General features: G+C 39.5%; 1 pseudogene; it reads right to left on the bottom strand.

Annotated features, from left to right (window-relative positions):
* Positions 1–19,775: 19,775 nt before the first annotated feature.
* Positions 19,776–21,947, bottom strand: LOC119059893 (echinoderm microtubule-associated protein-like 4; annotated as a pseudogene).
* Between the last annotated feature and the right edge of the window lie 228 nt (positions 21,948–22,175).

Genomic DNA, 22,175 nt, shown 5'->3' with positions numbered 1-22,175 from the left:
TCTAATTGCTTGCTATATATACACATTCCAAGTTTATGAGTCAATGAAATCCACTGTAGGTTAGACTAGTTAACCTCAGGTGCCCCAACTGATGCATTATGTACCTGTTTGTGCTTATTTTTACCGAAACAAGTACCTAGTGTCTCAGGTAATATACTTCTAGGGTTTACTCATTCAGCTGTGATCATTAAAACACAAGTTAGCTTCTAAAGTAAAGTTAGAAGGCAGAGCAGGGTCTTTGAGGAAAGGAACCTAGCAGAGACAAGGGGGATCAAAAGTGCTAGCAACATTTTTGAGAGCAATAAAGAACACTGGCATGTGATATTGAACAGCAAGATTATAGCAGATTTTTAATTATGTTTGCTTTTATATATTACTCAAATGGGACAACATGAGCACATACTGCTTTTATTTTATGGAAAAACTAGAACTATATTGTTATTTTTTAAGGTTTTATTTATTTATTTTAGAGAGGGGAAGGGAGGGAGAAAGAGAGAGAGAAGCATCAATGTGTGGTTGCCTTTCAAGCGCCCCTACTGGCCCGCATCCCAGGCATGAGCACTGACTGGGAATCCAACCAGTGACCCTTTGGTTTGCAGGTTGGCACTCAATCCATTGAGCCACATCAGCCAGGGCTATATTGTTATTTTTTTAATAGTCCACTGAATGGGCTCAGAGGGTAGGTCAGGATTGGGATATTCTGCGAGAATTCTTGGGCTAAAATGTCTAGCAGGAAGGAAAGATCTGTAAGGAGTGCAGATGGGCCCAGAAAACAAAATTCCATTTACAATTTGCCAAGACTCATCCTCAGTCCTGGCTGGTGTTGCTCAGAGGATTGAGTGCCAGCCTGTGAACCAAAGGGTTGCCAGTTTGATTCTCAGGCTAGGGCACATGCCTTGGTTGCAGGCCAGGTACCCAGCTGGGGGTGTGTGAGAGGCAACCACACACTGGTGTTTTTTTCCCTCTCTTTCTCTCTCCCTTCCCCTCCCTCTCTAGAAATATATAAATAAAATATTTTTAAAAGAGTCAAAATCAAAGATTCAAGTTAGTAAGCAAGAATCTCTAGGGGTTAAGGAATCATTAAATATGCCTCAATCAAATCAATGGTAAACTGCATAGTTGCAGTTTAAAAAAAGAGAGAGGGAGAGGGAGGCTAATGTGCAACACTGGAAAAGGCTTAAGATATAATATTAAGTGAAAACAAAAAATTGGACATAGATTATATGCAAAGTTCTGTCATGTGGCCCAAACCTGGAAGAGAGCTTAGAAAAAGGAAACAGTTGTGGTGTTAGGATGGTGGGATCATGAGTAATCCTTTCTTCCTTTTAAAGAAATGTCCTTTCGTGTTGTTACACTATTTTTGTTACAATAAATAAAAATGAGAAGGATCAGTGGTTCGAATTACTGAGGTCTTGAGTCCTTTCCAGATGAACTATTTCTTTGAGACAGCCAAGTGACTCATCTGACACCAAGACAAAAGCTGTGGTTTCCCTAGGACCTGTCATTTTCGAAGCTGTTAGGGGTGATACTAATGTGACTATTTTATAGGTGGCCAGAGAAAGGAAAGGAGGACTGAGGATGTTTGCAAAGTAGGGGATCAGGAATCCCCCTTGCCCTCTATCACCAACTCATCTGGCCAAGCCATGGCCTTCATTTTTTTCTCCCGGTGGGCTTCACCTTTTATTCAGCTCCCATTCTCATTATCCTGAGATGCTGTCTTTCCTTCAGAACCCGAGGGAGCTGGAGCACAGCTGCAGCCAACAGAACACAGACTCTGTCTGCTGCCCCAAAGCACAAAGGAAGTCAGTCAATCTCTTGAGGTTTTTCTACGGGAGTAAAACAAACAAGGAGAAAGAGACAAAAACATCAGGCAGGGAAGGCTTTCTGTTGGCAGAAGGACGTTCAGATTGAAGAAACCGTTCCACACAGATGAAATTCTTTTGGAAGCCGTGGGACCCGAAACATGCAAATTCGGGCACTCATTCTGTCCATTATGTAAAATTACACAAACATTTGTTGAGTGCCTATTATGTGCCAGGTATTATGCTAAGTGCTTTACATAAGTTAATTCACTGTTATCTTCAAAACACCCATTTTAGACAGGCTCTTCTTATTCCCATATCTTATCTAAGGAAGGTGAGGCTTGCAAAAACTTCAGGAAATGAAGTAAACTGTCCGTGTTCTTATGGCTAAGACATAGCAAAGCCAGGATTTGAATGTGGGCCATCATACTCTAGAGCCCACATAACACATGGTCCTTGCCCTGAAGGACCAAATGATCTAACCAAAAAGAAGGATATCTTAAATTAACAAAGAAAACAAGTGACATGATGAGGTGTAGGAAAACTATGAATTGACAAAGGGCCATGGAAGCTCTTCAGAGCTCAAGGACACCTGTTGGAGGGAGGCAGAAATCAATTTTGACCAAGAACTGCAAGATAAAATAAAAACCCTTTATTTGGTGGGGGTTTTTTGTTTTTGTTTTTTTTTAGGAATTGCAATCCAGGAGACACAGATTTTGGTAGAAAACCAACTATGTTCAAAGGGGGAAAAAAAGGGACACAGTGTATAAAGACAGAAAAAGGTGGGGCTATCAAAAAGATTGCAAGTTGGCTTACAATGCTTCAAACCCAGTGCTAGTGGAAGCTAGCCTTGGCTCACAGCGTAACCACTCCCAGGGGCCTCCGATCCACCCACAGACAGCTACCAACTAATCAGCCTGAGTGTCAACCCCATCCACTAACTTGCAAATAGCAATCAAGGCTCAGCTGCAATAAGAGAGCGCATACAATGTACACAAGAGACACCACTGGAGCACCTGATTCAGGTGAACAGGGAGCCTGCACCACTGGGTTCAATAGGACACCTGCTACATAAGGCCACTCTGCCAAGATTGGGAGATGTAGCAGCTCTACATAATACATAGAAACAAACATCAGGAAACAGCCAAAATGAGGATACAAGGAAATATGTCCAAAATGAAAGAACCATACAAAACTCCAGAAAAAGAACTAAACAAAATGAAGGCAAGCAAACTACCAGCTGCAGAGTTCAAAACACCGTCCATAAGGATGCTCAAGGAACTTAGTGAGAACTTCAAAAAAGAGATAAAAAAAGCATTAAAAAGGACATAGGAACCATAAAACATAGTCAGAAATGAAAACTATAATAACTAAAATGAAGAACACGCTAGAAGAAATCAACATCAGATGAGATGAAGCAGAGGATCAAATCAGCGATTTGGAAGACAAGGTAGCAGAAAGCATATATCAGAATAGTAAAAAGAAGAATCCAAAAATAAATGAAGATAGTTTAAGGGACCTCTGGGACAATATGAAGTGTAACAAAAGTTGCATTATAGGACTACTGGAAGAAAAGGAACAAGGGTTTGAGAAACTATGTAAAGAAATAACAACTGAAAACTTTCCTATCCTAGTGAAGAAAATAGGCGCACAAATCCAGGAGGTGTAGGTAGTCCCAAACAAGATGAACCCAAAGAGGCCCAAACCAAGGCATATCATAATTAAAATGCCAAAGGTTAAGGACAAAGAGAATCTTAAAAACAGTAAGAGGAAAGCAGTTAGTTATATATAAGGGAGCCCCTATAAGATTGTCAGCTAATTTCTCAATAGAAACTTTGTAGTCCAGAAAGAATTGGCATGAAATATTCAAAGTGATGAAAAGGAAGGACATACTACCCAGCAAGGCTATCATTTAAAATTGAAGAAGAAATAAAGAGCTTCATAGATGAGAAAAAGCTAAAGGAGTTCATCATGGACAAGCCAATATTACAAAAAATGTTAAAGGAAGTTCTTTAAGAAGAAACAAAAGAGAACATAAATATGAATGATAAAATGGAAATAACTACATATCTATCAACAATTATTTTAAATGCAAATTAATTAAATGCTCCAATCAAAAGACATATGGTGGATGAAGGGATAATAAACAAGACTCTTACATATGCTGTCTACAAAAGACTCATTTCAGATCAAAAGACACACACAAATGGAAAGCGAAGTACGGAAAAAGATATTTCATGCAAAGTGAAAATGAAAAAAAAGCTGGAGTAGCAATACTTAGACAAAAATAGAGTTTAAAACAAAGGCTATATAAGAGACAAAGAAGGACATTTCATAATAATAAAATAAATGATCCATTGAAAAAGAGGATATAATTCTTGTAAACATTTAGGCACCCAACATAGAAGTACGTAATTATATAAAGCAAATATTGATGGACATAAAGAGAGAGATTGACAGCAATACAGTTATAGTAAGGACATTAACATCCCATTGTCATCAATAAATAGACCTTCCTGACAGAAAAATCAACAAAGAAGTAGCAGCCTAATTGACAAATTAGACAAGATGGGTTTAGTTATTTTTTTAGAGCACTTTACCCCAATGCAGCAGCACATACATTCTTTTCAAGGATACAAGGCACATTTTCCAGTATAGACCACATTTTAGGCCACAAAACCAGTCTCAATGCATTTAAGAAGATTGAAATCATAGCAAGCATCTTCTTCAAACACAATGGTATGAAACTAAAAGCCAATTGCAAGAAAAAACCCTGAAAAACACACAAACACATGAAGGCTAAATAGCATGCTACTAAACAATGAATGGGTTAACAAAGAGATCGAGGAAGAAAGCAAAAGATACCTTGAGGCAAATGAAAATGAAAGCACAGTGACTCAAAATCTATGGGATACTGCAAAAGCAATCCTAAGAGGGAAATTCATAGCAATACAGGCCTACCTTAAGAAACAAGAAGAGTCTCAAATACACAATTTAATCATATACCTAATAGAACTAGAGAAAGAAAGCCCAAAGTGAGTAGAAGGAAGAAAATAATAAAGATTAGAGCTGAAATAAACAAAATAGCCTAAAAAAGTGATAACAAAAGATCAGCAAAACCAAATCTTTTCTTTGAAAAGATAAAGAAAAAAAAAACTTCTAACCAGACTCATCAAGAAAAAAGGAATGATGACTCAAATAAATAAAATTAGAAATGAGAGAGGAAATTGGCAACCGTCACCACAGAAATATAAAAGGTTATAAGAAAATACTACAACTATATGTGAACAACTTGGGCATCTGGAAGAAGTGAATAAATTCCTTGAAACATACAGTCTTCAAAGACTGAATCAAGAAGAAACAAAAAAATCTGAACAAATTACTGCTAACAAAATTGAATCAGTAATCAAAAAACTTCCAAAAAAACAAAAGTCCTGGACCAGATAGCTTCACAGGTAAGTTTTACCAAACATTCAAAAAATAATTAACACCTATCCTCAAAATATTCCAAAAAATTGAAAAGAAGGGAAGGCTCCCAAACTCATTTATAAGGCCAGTGTTACCCTGATTCCGAAACCAGACAAAGACGTTACAAAGAAAATTATAGACCAATATTCCTGATGAACATAGATACAAAAATTCTCAACAAAATATTAGTAAACTGAATTCAGCGACACATTAAAAAGATCATATACCATGATCAAGTGAGATTTATTCCTGGGATGCAAGTTTGGTTCATTATTTGCAAGTCAATTAATGTGATATACTACATAAACCAAATGAAAGATAAAAAATGATATGATCATATCCATAGATGCAGAAACAGCATTTGACAAAATCAAGTTTCCATTTATGATAAAAACTCTCAGCAAAGTGGGAATAGAGGGAGCATCCTAAAACGTAATAAAGGCCATACTGACAAATCCACGGCTAACATCACATGAAATAGGGAGTAACTAAAAGCATTTTCCTTAAGATCAGGAACAAGACAAGGATGTCCATTTACTATTTTTATTCAACATTGCATCGAAAGTACTAGCCACAGAAATCGGACTAAATAAATAAATAAATAAATGGCATCCAAATTGGAAATGAAAATGTAAAACTGTCATTATTTGCAGATGACATGATACTATATAGAAAGGACCCTAAAGATTCCACAAAAAAATTTAACTGGTAAATAGATTCATTAAAGTAGGATACAAAATTAATACTCAGATTGGTTGCATCTTAATACAACAATAACAAATTATCAGAAAGAAAAATGTAGAAAATAATTACATTTACAATTGCATCAAAAAATAAAATACCTAGGAATAAATACAACCAAGGAGGTCAAAATATTATAAGACATCAAAGAAAGAAATTGAAGGTGATACAAATAAATAAATAGAAGCGCAGACCTGCTCATGGATACAAAATTTAATATCATCGACATGTCCATACTACCCAAAGCAATGTATAGATTTAATCCCTATCAAAATACCAATGGCTTGGCTGGGTGGTGTACTTTCTCGGAATGTTGTCCTGATATGCCAAGGTTGTGGGTTCAAACCCCAGTCAGGGCGCAGGCAAGAATCAACAAATGAATACATGAGTAAGTGGAATGACAGATTGATGTCTCTCTGTCATTCTCTCTCACCTTCTCTCACTTTCAGTAAAAAAAAAAAAAAAATACCAATGGCATTTTTCACCGAACTAAAACAAATAATTCTAAAATTTGTATGGAACCACAAAAGACCGTAGCCACCTTGACAAGAAAGAGTTGAGGGTATCATGCTCATGTTAGCTGATATCAAATTATACTATAAGACTATAGTAATCACAACAGCATAGTACTGGCATAAAAATAGGCACATAGATCAATAATAGAAAGTCCAGATACAAACCTATACCTATTTGTATGACAAAGGAGGCAACAATATACAATGCGGTAAAGACAGTATTGAATAAATGGTGTCAGGAAACTGGACAGATACATGCAAAAAAATGAAAATGGACCACCTTCTTACACTATATGAGAGAATAAACTCAAAATAGATTAAAGATTTAAATATAAGACCTGAAACCTAAAGATTTAAATATAAGACCTGAAACATGAAACTCCTAGAAGAAAACATAGGCAGTAAATTCCTTGATATTTCTTTTAGTAATATTTTTTTTGGATATGTCTCCTTGGTCAAGGAAAACAAAATAAAAAATAAACAAGTTGTCACTACATCAAACCAAAAAGCTTTAGTTTTTCCTAAAAAGCTTTTGCAGAGCAAAGGAAACCATCAATGAAACCGAAAGAACCTACCAAATGGAAGAAGATATTCACCAATGATATATTCAAAAAGGGGTCAATGCCCAAAATATATAAGAAACTTGTACAACTTAACACCAAAAAACCCCCAAAATCCAATTAAATAATAACGGGCAGAGCACCTGAATAGACATTTCCACAAATAGAACATACAGGTGGCCAATAGACATATGGAAAGATGCCAATGTCACTAGTCGTCAGAGAAATGCAAATTAAAAGCACAATGATATATTACCTCACACCTGTCAGAATGGCTGTCATCAATAAACTAACGAACAAGTGTTGGTGAGGATGTGGAGAAAACGGAAGTCTCATTCATTTGCAGGTGAAACTGCAAATTGGTGCAGCCACTATAGAAGACAGTATGGAATTTCTTCAAAAAATAAAAAATGGAACTGCCTTATGACCCAGCAATTCCACTCCTCAGTATTTCCCCAATTAAACCCAAAACACTAATTTGAAAATAAATATGTGCCTCTATGTTCCTATCAGCATTATTTACAACAGCCAAGATTTGGAAGTAGCCCAAGTGCCCATTTGTAGATGAATGGATAAAAAAAACTGTAGTACATTTACACAATGGAATACTACTCAGCCTTAAAAAAAATGTAATCTAACCATTTGCTATACATGTATTGACCTATACTGTATTACGCTAAGTGAAATAAATCAGAGAGAAAGACAAGTACCATGTAATTCCATTTATATTGGATTCTGAAGACCAAAATAAACAAACAAAACGGAAAGAGACTCATACAGAGAGTAAACTGATGGTTGCCAGATTTGAGGGATTTGGGAGGCTGGGTAAAAAAGGTGAAGGTATTAAAAAGTGCAAATTGGTAGTTACAAAATAGTCATGGGATGTAAACTACAGTACAGGGAATATAGTTAATTATAATAACTATGTGTGGTGCCAGGTGGGTACTAGACTTATTAGGGAGATCATTTTGTAAATTATATAAATGTCTAACCACTGTGCTGTACACTGAAAACTAATATAAAATAATACTGAATGTCAATTGTAATTTAAATATAAAAAAATTTAAAGAAAAACAAATAAAAAGAAAAAGAAGAGCCCTGGCTGGCATGGTTCAATGGATTGAGTGCTGGCCTGTGAACTAAAGGGTTGCAGGTTTGATTCCCAGTCAGGGCACATGCCTGGGTTGCAGGCCATGTCCCCAGTCGGGAGCCACATGACAGGCAACCCCATATTGATGTTTCTCTCCCTCCCTCCCTGTCTAAAAATAAACAAATAAAATCTTTTTTTTAAAAAAAAAGAAGAAACACCAGGTGCCCTCAATAAGAATGTATAATTAGGCCTTCAAACCAGACTTTGCAGGAAGTATTAAGTCCTATTTCTGGGGCAGTGACTTCATATCCTCCATATATTCGGTGATAATAAACCCCAGGTGCTCTCCATTTTGGGGGGTCAGGATTGAAAGATTAGCATGGGATCGATTCTTCCAAGTTTTCCAGTTGGGATTCCCTAAGAGATAGATTTCATTTATATTCCAGTAAATACTAGATTTTAAAAATCTAGTCTCAAAGTAATATTTGGGAGTAGAAGGACATTTTCTTTTTAAGATTGAGTGGCGTTATTCCCTGAAATTTCCCACATTAGAGTTGCAGTGCAAGAAGCAACATGGTAGTTGCTTAAGGCCCACTAAGGTGTAAACTCATGCTCATCTGAATCATTCAAAAGAGTATAGTTACACATTTTCAAAAAGACAAAATCCAAGATTCTGCCTGATTCATTTACTTTTTCAAAGCAGACAACCTGTCAGTAAGAGTCCAGATTGTATTTATGGATATTTCCTCGTGGATTGGGGAAAACTTATAGATGAATTTGGCTCCAGGGAAATCATGTGTTCCATCAATTTTGAGGTTTCAAAATAAAGCAGGACTTTAAAAATACAGCTTTATGTCCAATTGGGTTTTGTAAGTTTTCAAGGCTTTAACTAACTTTTGAATATTCAAAAGTTAGTTAAATTGCAGATTTCCAGCCAAGATGGAGGTGTAGGTGTATACGCTTTGCCTCCTCATACAACCAAAAAAAAGGAGAACAACAAATTTAAAAACAAAAAATAACCAGAACTGCCAGAAAATTGCACCGTGTGAAAGTCTGACAACCAAGGAATTAAAGAAGAAACATTCATACAGACTAGTAGGAAGGGTGGAGATGGGCAGCTGGCACAGACAGGATTTACAGCTAGGCAGTGGCTGGAGCAGGCAAGACAGTGGCTGGAGGACTGGGCGAGGAGGCAGCTGTTGGAGCAGGCAGTCCCACATTTGTGTGTGATAAACTGGGAGGAACAACTGGGGAGCAAGACAGACTGCACAACCCAGGGTTCCAGTGTGGGAAAATAAAGCCTCAAAACCTCTGACTGAAAAAACCTGTGGGGGTTGAGGCAGCAGTAGAAGCTCCCAGCTTTACAAGAGAGGTTGTTGGAGAGACCCACATGGTCCTAGAGAGTACACCACCCAGGAATCAGCACCAGAGGGCCCAATTTGCTTGTGGGTAGCAGGGGAAGTGACTGAAAGCCACTGAGAGCTGAGCAAGCAGCATTGTTCCCTTTCTAACTGCCCCCCCCACATACAGCACCACAGTGCAGAGACATAGGTTGCCTCTCCCTGGCAAATACCTAAGGCTCCACTCCTTACTATGTAACAGGTGTGCCAAGACAAAAAAAAATTATGGCCCAAATGGAAAAACAGATTACAACTCCAGAAAAAATACAATTAAGCGATGAAGAGATAGCCAACCTATCAGATGCAGGGTTCAAAACACTGGTAAGCAGAATGCTCACAGAAATGGTTGAGTATGGTTGCAAAATAGAGGAAGAAGTGAAGGCTATGAAAAGTGAAATAAAGAGAACCAACAGTGAAGAGGACACCTGGACTCAAATCAATGGTTTGGAGCACAAGGAAGAAATGAACATTCAACCAGAATAGAATAAAAAAACAAGAACTCAAAAAAATGAGGAGAGGCTTAGGAACCTCCAGGACAACTTTAAACATTCCAACATCTGAATCATAGAGGTACCAGAAAGAAAAGAGGAAGAACAAGACATTGAAAACTTATTTGAAAACATAATAAAGGAGAATTTCCCTAATCTGGCAAAGGAAATAGACTTCCAGGAAGTTCAGAGAATCCCAGAGAAGGCCAAAGAAGTGGACCCAAGGAAGCACACAACAAGGCACATCATAATTATATTACCCAAGATTAAAGATAAGGAGAGAATCTTAAAAACAGCAAGAGGAAAGGACACAGTCGCCTACAAAGGAGTTCCCATAAGACTATAAAGAAACTTTGCAGGCAAGAAGGGGCTGGAAAGAAGTATTCCAAGTCATGAAAAGCAAGGACCTACAGTGAAGATTACTCTATCCAGCAAAGCTATTAATTTAGAATGGGAGGGCAGATAAAATGCTTCCCAGGTAAGGTCAAGTCCAAGGAGTTCGTCATCACCAAGCCCTTATTATGTGAAAAGTTAAAGGGAGTTGTCTAAGAAAAAGCAGATCAAAAATATGAACAATAAAATGACAAGAAACTCACAACTATCAACAACCGAGCCTGAAACAAACAAACAAACAAACAAACAAGCTAAGTAAACAACTAGAACAGGAACAGAGTCACAGAAGTAGAGATCACATGGAAGGTTATCGGTGAGGATCTGGAGGGGAGAGAATAGGGGAAAAGGTACAGCAAATAAGAAGCATAAATGGCAGGTACAAAATAGACAGGGGGAGGCTAAGAATAGTATGGGAAATGGAGAAGCCAAAGAATTTATATGTATGACCCATGGACATGAACTAAGAAGGGGGAATGATAGGGGAGGTACAGAGTGGAGGGAAATAAAGGGGAGGGAAAAATGGGACAACTGTAATAGCATAATCAATAAAATATATACTGAAAATAAGGAAAAGAACAAAAGTTAGTTAAATTGGTGCTGGTGGGTAATCATTGGATGGCAGTAGCAAAACCCTATTGAAGGGCAAATAAGGTAGTCATTTCAGGAAGCAGACATAAATCTGAGTGTATTTATTTTATGATTAGACTAAAGAGCTAGGAAAGGGAAGAATGTTTCTTTTAGTATTTTGTTCAGGCAAAAATTAGGTTATGATAGCAATATAACCAGTAAATTAAAAAAAGGTGGTCAAAAGGAAGACCAAGTACAAGGTTTTCAGGTAGAATCATGTATGACTAACCTGGTCTGAGGTCTTGGGATAGCCATCCACATCAGGTGCTGTCTGCTTTGATCCAGTGAGAACTCTAGTGCTGGTGTTGGGTTGTTTAGAGATTTTCAACTTAAGAGCAAGATCTGCAATAGGCCGAGATGACCATTTAGGTGTGTCTTTCCTTTTTAACTGAGATATCTGAAAACATGCATCAATGTCCTTAAGTTTAGCAGCATAAAGGTCAGTATGTAGTACTTGATATGACTTTTTCCATGGAGATGGTGTTTCCAATAGACATTTTAGGATTGGAGATCACCATATTGTAGATTTTCATCTCCTGGGAGTGAAATATAGAATGATTGCTCCATGAGCTGTTAATTTTAAGGGCCCTTATAAGTTCTTCACAGTAGATCAGGAGGTCTGCTTTCATCAGTGCAAGTTCACACATTGTTTGATCTAATCTTATGGGTCTGCCAGTAATAATTTCAAATGGAGACAGTCTATGATTGCAAATCTAAGGTTGAACAGTACCAAGGAAAGAGCCTTAGGCAAAGGCAGATTAAAAGATTCTATGAGTTTTGTCAGTTGAGTTTTGATCATCTCATTAGTCCATTCTGCAAGATCGGAGGACTGGGGATGATAGGCACAATGAAGAATGCTGAGGTTGATGCAGTTAGAAACTGATAGGGTGGCTCCAGTATCTACTAGAACCTTGGTTATTTTATTCCTAATAGTTTGATTAGTTTATCCTCAAGAATTAATTAGAAGCATAGGATAAAACCCCTTTTGCTGGAAGGGGATTTTTATTTGTTTTAAATCAGTACAATAGCTGTTTTTGCTTTCAGTATTTACATCTTATCACTTACATACACAGTACTTTCTTTTTTTTATATTAAATTTTATTTAGTTACTTTTCAAGTACATTTTTTTTAATCTATTTCTCCCATCCCACCCCACCCCCCCGCCCGGTCTCCCCCCTCCCTCCCATTCCCCCCCCCCCAGTCCTCATCTCTGTGTCTTTCATACTTGTTCCTCAAAATCCCTCCCCCTTTCCCCTTAAGTTCCCTTCCCTCTCCCCTCTGGTCGCTGCCCACTTGTTCTCTATTTCAGCGTCTTTGTTTTTATTCTGTTTGCTTGTTTGTTTTATTCTTTAGCTTCCTGTCAAAGGTGAGATCATATGGTATTTGTCCTTCGATGCCTGGCCTATTTCACTCAGCATAATGCTTTCCAGTTCCATCCATGTTGTTGCAAAAGGTAGTAGCTCCTTCTTTCTCTCTGCTGCATAGAATTCCATTGTGTATATGTACCACAATTTTTGGATCCATTCGTTTACTGATGGGCACCTAGGTTGCTTCCAACTCTTGGCTATTGTAAATTGTGCTGCTATGAACATTGTGGTGCATAGGTTCTTTGAAATTGATGTTTTAGGATTCTTGGGGTATAATCCTAGCAGTGGAATTGCTGGGTCAAAAGGCAGGTCGATTTTTATTTTTCTGAGAAAATTCCATAATGGTTGTACCAGTCTGCAATCCCACCAACAGTGAACTAAGGTCCCCTTTTCCCCACACACTCTCCAACATTTGTTGTTTGTTGCTTTGTCTATTATAGCCATCCTGACTGGTGTAAAGTGGTATCTCATTGTGGTTTTAATTTGCATCTCTCTGATAGCTAACGATATTGAGCATCTCTTCATGTGTCTCTGGATATTCTGTATGTCCTCTTTAGAGAAGTGTCTGTTCAAGTCCTTTTCCCATTTTTTAATTGGGTTCCCATGTCTTCCTAGAGTGGAGTCGTGTAGGTTCTTTGTATATTTTGGAGATTAAACCTTTGTCTGAGGTATCATTGGCAAATATGTTTTCCCATACAGTTGGTTGTCTTTTTAATTTAATACTGTTTTCTTTAGCCATGCAGAAGCTTTTTATTTTGATGAGATCCCATTTGTTTATTCTTTCCTTTATATTCCTTGCTCTAGGGCACATATCTGTAAAAATGTTGCTGCGTGGAATATCTGAGATTTTCTTGCCAATGTTCTCCTCTAGGACTTTAATGGTGTCATGGCTTATATTTAAGTCTTTTATCCACCTTGAATTTATTTTGGTGTATGGTGTAAGTTGGTGCTCAAGTTCCATTTTTTTGCATGTAGCTGTCCAGTTCTCCCAACACCATTTGTTGAAGAGGCTATCTTTACTCCATTTTATGTTACTGCCCCCTTTGTCGAATATTAATTGACTGTAGAGGGTTGGGTTGATGTCTGGGCTCTCTGTTCTGTTCCATTGGTCTATGTGCCTGTTTTTATGCCAGTACCAGGCTGTTTTGATTACAGTGGCTTTGTAATACAGTTTGATATCAGGTATTGTGATCCCTCCTACTTTGTTCTTCTTTCTCAAAAGAGCAGCTGCTATTCGGGCTCATTTATGATTCCATATAAATTTTTGAAGTGTTTGTTCTATGTCTGTGAAATATGCCATTGGTACTTTAATAGGTATTGCATTGAATCTGTATATTGCTTTGGGTAGTATGGACATTTTGATGATGTTAATTCTTCCAATCCATGAACAAGGTATATGTTTCCATTTGTTTGTGTCTTCCCTGATTTCTTTCTTTAGTGCTGTGTAGTTTTCTGCATACAGGTCTTTTACCTCTTTGGTTAGGTTTATTCCCAGATATTTTATTTTTCTTTTTGCTATATCGAATGGGATTTTTTCCTTGATTTCTGCTTCTGCTGATTCATTGTTTGTATACAAAAATGCCTTTGATTTCTGGATATTGACTTTGTATCCTGCTGTTTTGCCAAATTCATTAATTAGTTTGAGCAGTTTTTGGGTAGAGTCTATAGGATTTTCCATGTACACTATCATGTCATCTGCAAACAGTGACAATTTTGTTTCCTCCTTTCCTATTTGGATGCCTTTTATTTCCTTTTCCTGCTTGATCGCTGTGGCCACAACTTCTAATACTATATTGAATAGAAGTGGTGAAAGTGGACATCCTTGTCTTGTTCCTGATCTTAGTGGAAAAGCTTTTAGTTTTTGTCCATTGAGTATGATATTGGCTGTAGGTCTCTCATAAATGGCCTTTATTATATTGAGGAATGTTCCCTCTATTCCCATTTTGCCAAGTGTTTTTTATCATAAATGGGTGTTGTACCTTATCGAAAGCTTTTTCTGCGTCTATTGATATGATCATGTGGTTTTTGTCTTTGCTTTTGTTTATGTGATGAATTACGTTTACTGTTTTGCGAATGTTGAACCATCCTTGCATCCCTGGGATGAATCCCACTTGGTCATGGTGTATAATCTTTTGGATATATTGTTGGATGCGATTTGCTAATATTTTGTTGAGGATTTTAGCGTCTATGTTCATCAGCGATATTGGCCTGAAGTTTTCTTTCTTTGTTGTATCTCTATCTGGTTTTGGAATTAGGATGATGCTGGCTTCATAAAAGGAGTTAGGGAATTTTCCATCCTTTTGGATTTTTTGGAATAGTCTGTGAAGAATAGGGGTTAGCTCTTCCTTAAATGCTTTGTAGAATTCTCCTGTGAATCCATCTGGTTCAGGGCTTTTGTGTGATGGGAGTTTTTTGATTACTGCTTCAATTTCTTTTGCTGTTATTGGTCTATTCAGGTGTTCTACTTCTTTTTCATTGAGTTTTGAAAGATTATATTTTTCTAGAAATGTGTCCATTTCCCCTAGGTTCTCAAATTTCTTGGCATACAGTTCTTCATAGTAATTTCTTACAATCCTCTCTATTTCTGTGGTATCCGTTGTGATCCCTCCTCTTTCATTTCTGATTGTGTTTATTTGTGTCTGTTCCCTTCTTTTCTTGATGAGCCTACTTAAAGGCTTGTCTATTTTGTTTATTTTTTCAAAGAACCAACTCCTGGATTCATTGATCTTTAGAATTGTACTTTTAGTCTCTATGTCATTTAGTTCTGCTCTGATCTTAGTTATTTCCTTCCTTCTACTTGCTTTGGGCTGTTTTTGTTGTTGTTCCTCAAGTTCTTGCAGGCGTAGAGTAAGTTCATTTGTTTGAAATGTTTCTGTTTTCTTTAGGTAGGCCTGTATTGCTATAAACTTCCCTCTCAGGACTGCCTTGGCTGTATCCCATAAGTTTTGGGTTGTTGTGAGATCATTTGTTTCCAGAAACTTTTTGATTTCTTCCCTAATTTCATTCTTGACCCATTCATTGTTTAATAGCATACCGTTCAGTCTCCATGATTTTGGGTGTTTTGGGTTTTTTCCTTTGGGGTTGGTTTCCAGTTTCAGTCCCTTATGGTCAGAGAAAATGCTTGGTATGATTTCAATATTCTTGAATTTGTTGAGGCTTGTTTTGTGCCCTATCATGTGGTCTATCTTTGAGAATGTTCCATGTGCATTTGAAAAGAATGTGTATTTAGCTTCTTTGGGGTGAAGAGCTCTGTATATATCAGTTAGGTCCATTTCATCAAGGGTGTTGTTTAATGCCGCAATGTCTTTGTTGATATTTTGTTTGGAAGATCTGTCCATTTTTGATAGTGGGGTGTTAAAATCCCCCACTATAATTGTGTTGCTGTCTATATCTTGCTTGAATTCCTCTAAGATTTTCCTTATATATTTTGGTGCTCCTATATTGGGTGCATATATATTTATGATGTTAATGTCTTCTTGGTGGATTCTTCCCTTGAGTATTATGAAGTGACCTTCTGGGTCACTCTTTATGGCTCTTTTTTTGAAGTCTATTTTGTCTGATATGAGAATTGCTACCCCAGCTTTTTTTTCTTGTCCATTTGCTTGGAAAATTTGTTTCCAGCCTTTCACTTTTAGTCTGTGATGGTCTTTTGTCCTGAGGTGGGTCTCTTGTAGGCAGCATATGTGTGGGTCATACTTTCTTATCCATGACGCTATTCTGTGTCTTTTGATTGGAGCATTTAATCCATTTACATTTAAGGTTATTATTGATAGGTTCTTATTCATTGCCATTTTTGTACCTGTGTTCCTCTCTGTCTGTCTCTTTTCCTTCCTTTCCTTAAAGCAGACCTTTTAGTATTTCTTGTAGAGCTGGCTTGGTGGCAGCAAATTCTTTTAGACTTCTTTTGTCTTGGAAGCTCTTTATTTGGCCTTCTATCTTGATTGAGAGCCTTGCTGGGTAAAGTAGCCTTGGTTGTAGGCCTCTGTTTCTCATTACTTGGAATATTTCTTGCCAATCTCTTCTTGCTTGGAGTGTTTCCATTGAGAAGTCAGTGGCTAACCTTATTGGGATGCCCTTGTATGTTATTTCTTTTTTTCTCCCTTGCTGCCTTTAAGATTCTCTTTTTGTCTTGGAAGTTTGCCATTTTAATGATGATGTGTCTTGAAGTGGGCCTCTTTGGGTTCCTCTTGAATGGGACTCTCTGTGATTCCTGGATTTGTGTGACTTCTTCTTTTGTCAAATTAGGGAAATTTTCTCTCATTACTCTTTCAAATATGTTTTCTATCCCTTGTTCTTCTTCTTCTCCTTCTGGCATTCCTATTATTCGGATATTATTACGTTTCATATTGTCTTGCATTTCTCTTAATCTCTCTTCATTCTTTCTGAGCCTCTTTTCCCTTTCCTGTTCTTTCTGTGAGATGCTTTCTACTTTGTCCTCCAATTCACTAATCCGATCTTCTGTTTCATCCACCCTATTTTTAATGCTTTCCACTGTGTTTTTTAATTCAGAAATTGTATTCTTCATTTCCTCTTGGCCCTTGCTAATAATTTCCATTTCCTTTTTCATGTTGATATAGTTCACAGTGAGATCATTGTAGCTTCCCTGTAGTTTCTGGTAGCTGATTGTGAGCTCTTTGAACTTCCTGATCACCAGTGCTTTGAATTCAGTATCTGATAGTTGACTTGCCTCCGTTTCATCTAACATTCTTTCTGAGGATTCCTCCTTTCCTTTCATTTGGGGATTGTTTCTTTGTCTTCCCATTGTTTGTGAGACTCTTCTTGTTAGCCTCAGCTTCTTAGATTAATCTGTTTTGACACCCTGGGTTTATGGTATGAACTTTTGTGGTGGAATGCCTGTGAATTTCAATGGTGCAGCCTCTTTTGGTTATCCTGTTGTTCTCTGCTTCCACCTACTCAAATATGCAGCAACTTGTGGCTTCTCTCCTACAACAATGTGCAATTTGTCTCTCTGACTCTACTATTGGGAGGCCTCTTCTATGGGTCCAGCTCTGGTCTTTTTATATTTTCAAGTTGCTTGTGACTCTTGTGGGTAAAAGAAAGAAATGATAAGGAAAGAAATAAAAGGAAGAAAGAAAAAAAATGGTAGGGGAATGGAAGAAAGAGCAATAAGTTTAGAAAGAAAAGAAGAAGAAATAAAACAGAAAATCTGGGAAAAGAGGACAAAAGTATGGAAAGATGAAACAGTAATAAAGTTTAAAAGAAATAACAGATTACTTTAAAAAAGCAAAAAGATAAAGAAAAGGAATGGAGAAGAAAGAAAGGTAAATAAAAAAAAGAAAGAATAAAAATAAAATAAAGTAAAAAAACAAAAAACAAAAAACGCACCAAAATAATCTCTCAAAAACAACCTCAGAAAAAGGAATGTCACTTGTTGGCTTCAAACTAGCCGAACCGGTTTTTCTGGTTGCAGTTGGCTGAGGGTCGATTGTTGTGATTCTTTCAGCCAGCCCCTCTCAGGATCCAGACACTTGGCGCCTCTCCCCCAGCTCCCTACAATGGGGAACTAGGACTTTCTCGCAGCGCTCCCCTCCCAGGGGTTACTGCCATAGTCTGGTTTGCTGTGTTTGCAGGCACCTGCACTGGCCTAGTTGCCTGGTTCCCTCGGGATTGAGCACAGGCCTGCCCCCGTTCAGTTGGGAAGCCCCAGACCCTCTGCCCAATCCTGGGTTTGCTGCCAAGCTGGGTGTGAAGCAGACCAGGCTGCCGTGTCTACTGGATTCAGAGCCCCAGGCTGCACCTCTGAGTTCTCCTGGGCTGGCAACCACAGAGTCTTTGGTTGGGGCCCTTTGTCCTCCGTACCCTCTCTGTAAACTCTATCAAACAAGTCTCTCCTGGCCCCCCACCTTGCTTGGCCAGAAAGGGAGGGGGTTGAGGGTCTCAGCTCTTTTCCCAGGACCCCTCAGCGTCCCGGGCTTCCAGATAGTCTGAGGGGGGTAGACTGGAAGCCGGGAGCCGATCTGAGGACTGGGCGCAGACCTAGAAACTCTGTGTGCTCGTCATGGCACGCTGCGTGGTGTGTATCCCTTCTGCTCCTGTGTTTGTCTGGGTCCCCTGGCCAACCTCTGGCAAAAAAAAAACCAAAAACAAAACAAAAAAAACCCTAGGGATGTAGCAGCACCATGCCGGGTGCTGGACCCAGAACTGTGTGCAGGCTGAAATCTCCTCTGCTCCCCTCTGGTTGGGTCTCTTGGCCGGTCCGGGCCCAAAAATCCTAGGGAGGGAGCTTTCTGGGCGCTGAACGTTGGCCTAGGCGCCCTCAGGCACCTACCCAGACACACTGCGAGTGGAGCGACTAGTTCCCCAACTTGCGCGCAGGCTGAAATTTCTTCCACACCTCTTTGCCTGGGCCACTCGGCCTGCCTGGCAGAAAAATTCCAGGGAGGGAGCCGTCCGGGCGCGGAACGCTGTCCCAGGCGCCTTTAGGCACTCTCCCAGACACAGTTCCCACCAGGCGCTGGACCTCCGAGCTATGCACAGACTGAAATCACCTCTGCTCCCCTCTGGTTGGGCCACTTGGCAGGTCCCCGGCCCAAAAATCCTAGGGAGGGAGCTTTCCGTGCGCTGAATGTTGGCCTAGGCGCCCTTAGGCACCTGCCCAGACACACTGCGAGTGGAGCGACTAGTTCCCCAACTTGCGCTCAGGCTGAAATTTCTTCCACACCTCTTTGCCTGGGCCACTCGGCCTGCCTGGCAGAAAAATCCCAGGGAGGGAGCCCTCCGGGTGCTGAAGGCTGTCCCAGGAGCCGTTGGGCTCTCGCCACAGGGCGCTGGTTCCCCTACCCTGCACCGGCTGTTTCTCCCTGCTCCGTCCTAGAGACTACTGTACCGCTGCTGTCTCCCTACCGTCTGGTTCCTCCGTGACCGATGAGGTTTCTGGTCTCTTATTTTCATATATGCTTGGCAACTGCTGGCTTGCTGGCCTCACCTCCTCCGATCGGATAGGTTTCTGTCTCTTTTGTACTAGGAACTGGTATCTACTCCGTCCTAGTCCACCGCCATCTTGAAACCTGATCCACACAGTACTTTCTGAGACATAATTAATGTCTCAGTCTGTCCTACTATTAAGTTTGGTTAATCTTCAACATACACCAAACTGAACAATAAGGTTGGCTATATTTGATTGACTGAAGACTATTAAAGAAAACAGATCACGTGGAAAACAAAATCTCAGTCAATAGTGATTCTCCATCACTTCCTGGCCTGTCATCTGAACTCTAACTCAAGATCACAAGGATTCAAGCCCTGGTGTTAGTTAGGATAGAGGTGGAGGGTCTTGCTGGTCCTCAGTAGGAGCAACTTCATCCTACTCCTCACTCATCTCGTTGGATAGCTCTTCATCAACAGGCCCTCTGAGGTCTTCACTGCCCCCTTCACTCTGCTCCTCGCTTTGGTCTTCAGTGGGCTCCACAATGTGTTCCAGGCTGTTCTCCAGACATGTGGGAGAATTGCTCACTCTACCACCTTCTTCAGCCATCTCACTTAAGGGCTGGGAAGGAGGCTGTGTGGGAGTGTCAGACTGCAATGACGCTTTCAGTGAAAGAGGTGGGGCCTTTGGTTAGATTAGTATCCACTACAATCTCATTTTGACGCAAAGACAGCTTTTCCACAAGTTTCCACTGAATGATGCTCATGTCTTTTCCACCAATTGAAATCAAGTGACTGTCATTACGAGTAAAACTGACAATGGTGACATGACTGCTGTGGGCACTGTACTTGTGACTGGGAGCCTTTGCTTTGGGGCAGGAATCCTGAAACAGATGGACTTTGCAAAATCATCAACAATAGCTATCACCTTCCTATTGTGGGATCGCACCAGCATACATCGATATCTGCCCCATCAGATCCTTCTGGCCAGACACCAAAGACTTGAAAGCCTAGGACACAGGTGTATGTTGTCCATTCAATGTCCTTACACTGTAATCGATTCCTGATTAATTTGCAGCCACTTGGAACGTCCCAGTACAGTATTTCATAGTCTCCTGAGTTAGGCATTATATACTTGTTGTCTGGGGACCAGTCAAGGTATGTGATATAGCTGGAATGTCCAGTGAACTTTCCATATCTGCTATATTTTCTTCCATTTTCTGATACTACATAGAGGTAAATAAAGTTGTCATGAGATCCTATAGCCAGGAAGGTGCCATCTACTGAGTAGCACATCACAGAGGGCTGTTTGTTCCCATCTGTGTGGATAGAGACAAGATCTTTGGTTTCTGCATCCAGAACAAACCACCTGCCCGAGTGTGTTGCTATGGCCACCACTGTGCCACTTGGATGAAAATCTGTACAGTGCCCTGGTTCATCCATGACCCTGGTCCATTCCACCTCATGTTCCACTGAGTGTCACATGCACACCTGTCTATTCTGAGCATGTGTCAAGAGCAAATCTTTGAAGGGATGTGTGGCAAGACCCCAAAGCTCATTTGTGTGACATTGGAGTTCTATTTGGAAGCCATCATTAAATGTATCCTGTAAAATAAAGTTTTGTTATGTGCCTACTAAAAATTGATCTGCCTTTTGTTCTACTACAGCTCTGATTGTTCCATACTAATTAGGAACCTCAATTTCTCTCTCAGTGTTCAGATCATGATCCCACAGAATTACTTTCCTGTCCTTCCCTCCTCCAGTTAAGAACATTCCATTTCTCATGTGACAAAGTGTGAACACACTGCCGTCATGAACTTTGATCTGTTTGCTGATCCGATAAACACCTTTCGGTCCTTTCCCAGGTATGGGTTCTACAGTAGTTTTGCTCCATATAAGTAAGACTCTACCAGAGTCTCCAGTTAGAACATTTCCATTCCCCAAAAATGCTAAACACTGCACAAATTTTGGTTTTTCATATTTTCCCAAAATTCCCTGTTTCCTTGTTAGTGAATTGCCACTCCAGGTCCAGAAAAAAAATATGAGATTTACCACATGTCCTCTCTTGGGAGAACACCCAAGTCTGCTTTTGAAAAATCCAGGCATCCTACTCCATGCTCAAAAGTCCCAAGTCCAATAATCTGCAGTGTGGATAGACTAACTGAATCCCACCCTCTGACACAGGGTTACAGAGGCCTCCCATCTTTATCCAGTCCAGTGATCTGTCCAGTTGCAATTCTGGTTTTGTCAGGGTGTATGGCAAGGCCTTTCACACAGTCTGTATGACCCAGGTAGTGTCATTGGGTTCTCTCCTCATAATTAAATAGTACTATGCTGATGCCATGAAATAAACTGTTTCCCCAGTAGGAAGAAAGTAAACATTAGCTCGACAGTCCTTTCCTCGATAACCACATGCCCACTCCAGTTTGGAAGGGGAAACTTGGGTGGGAATCCTTGAGGAGGATTCACCAATTTTATGGGCTGTTGGCCTTCTAATTGACTTTTGAGCTTTAAAAAAACTTTCCCCAATATACTGGCTTTTTGGTAACAATGATAAACTCCTTTGAATGGTGACTTGCCTCAGGGACCTTAAAGGGCAGCCTTCAGCCATTGTAGCTGTTGTAGGCTCATTACTTGAGTTGTCTGAATTTGGGAACTTAAGGCTGGTGCAGTTTTCTTTTTGGTATTTTTTCGGATAGCTCCAGAGAGCTGCTCGGCATAGTTCATTGATTCATGGGTTTACATGAAGGTCCAATAAAGTTGTAATTTTTCTTTTTACATGTTGTTCAAGTTTGTCTCATATCCCCTCAACAAAAGCTGAATTATAAAGCTTTGAAGT

The sequence above is a fragment of the Artibeus jamaicensis genome, unplaced genomic scaffold (assembly GCF_021234435.1).
Source record: "Artibeus jamaicensis isolate MK-2021 breed Jamaican fruit bat unplaced genomic scaffold, CSHL_Jam_final contig_384, whole genome shotgun sequence".
NCBI lineage: Eukaryota > Metazoa > Chordata > Mammalia > Chiroptera > Phyllostomidae > Artibeus > Artibeus jamaicensis.
Note: the sequence above shows the minus strand (reverse complement) of the source record. Positions and strands in the feature narration are given on the sequence as shown.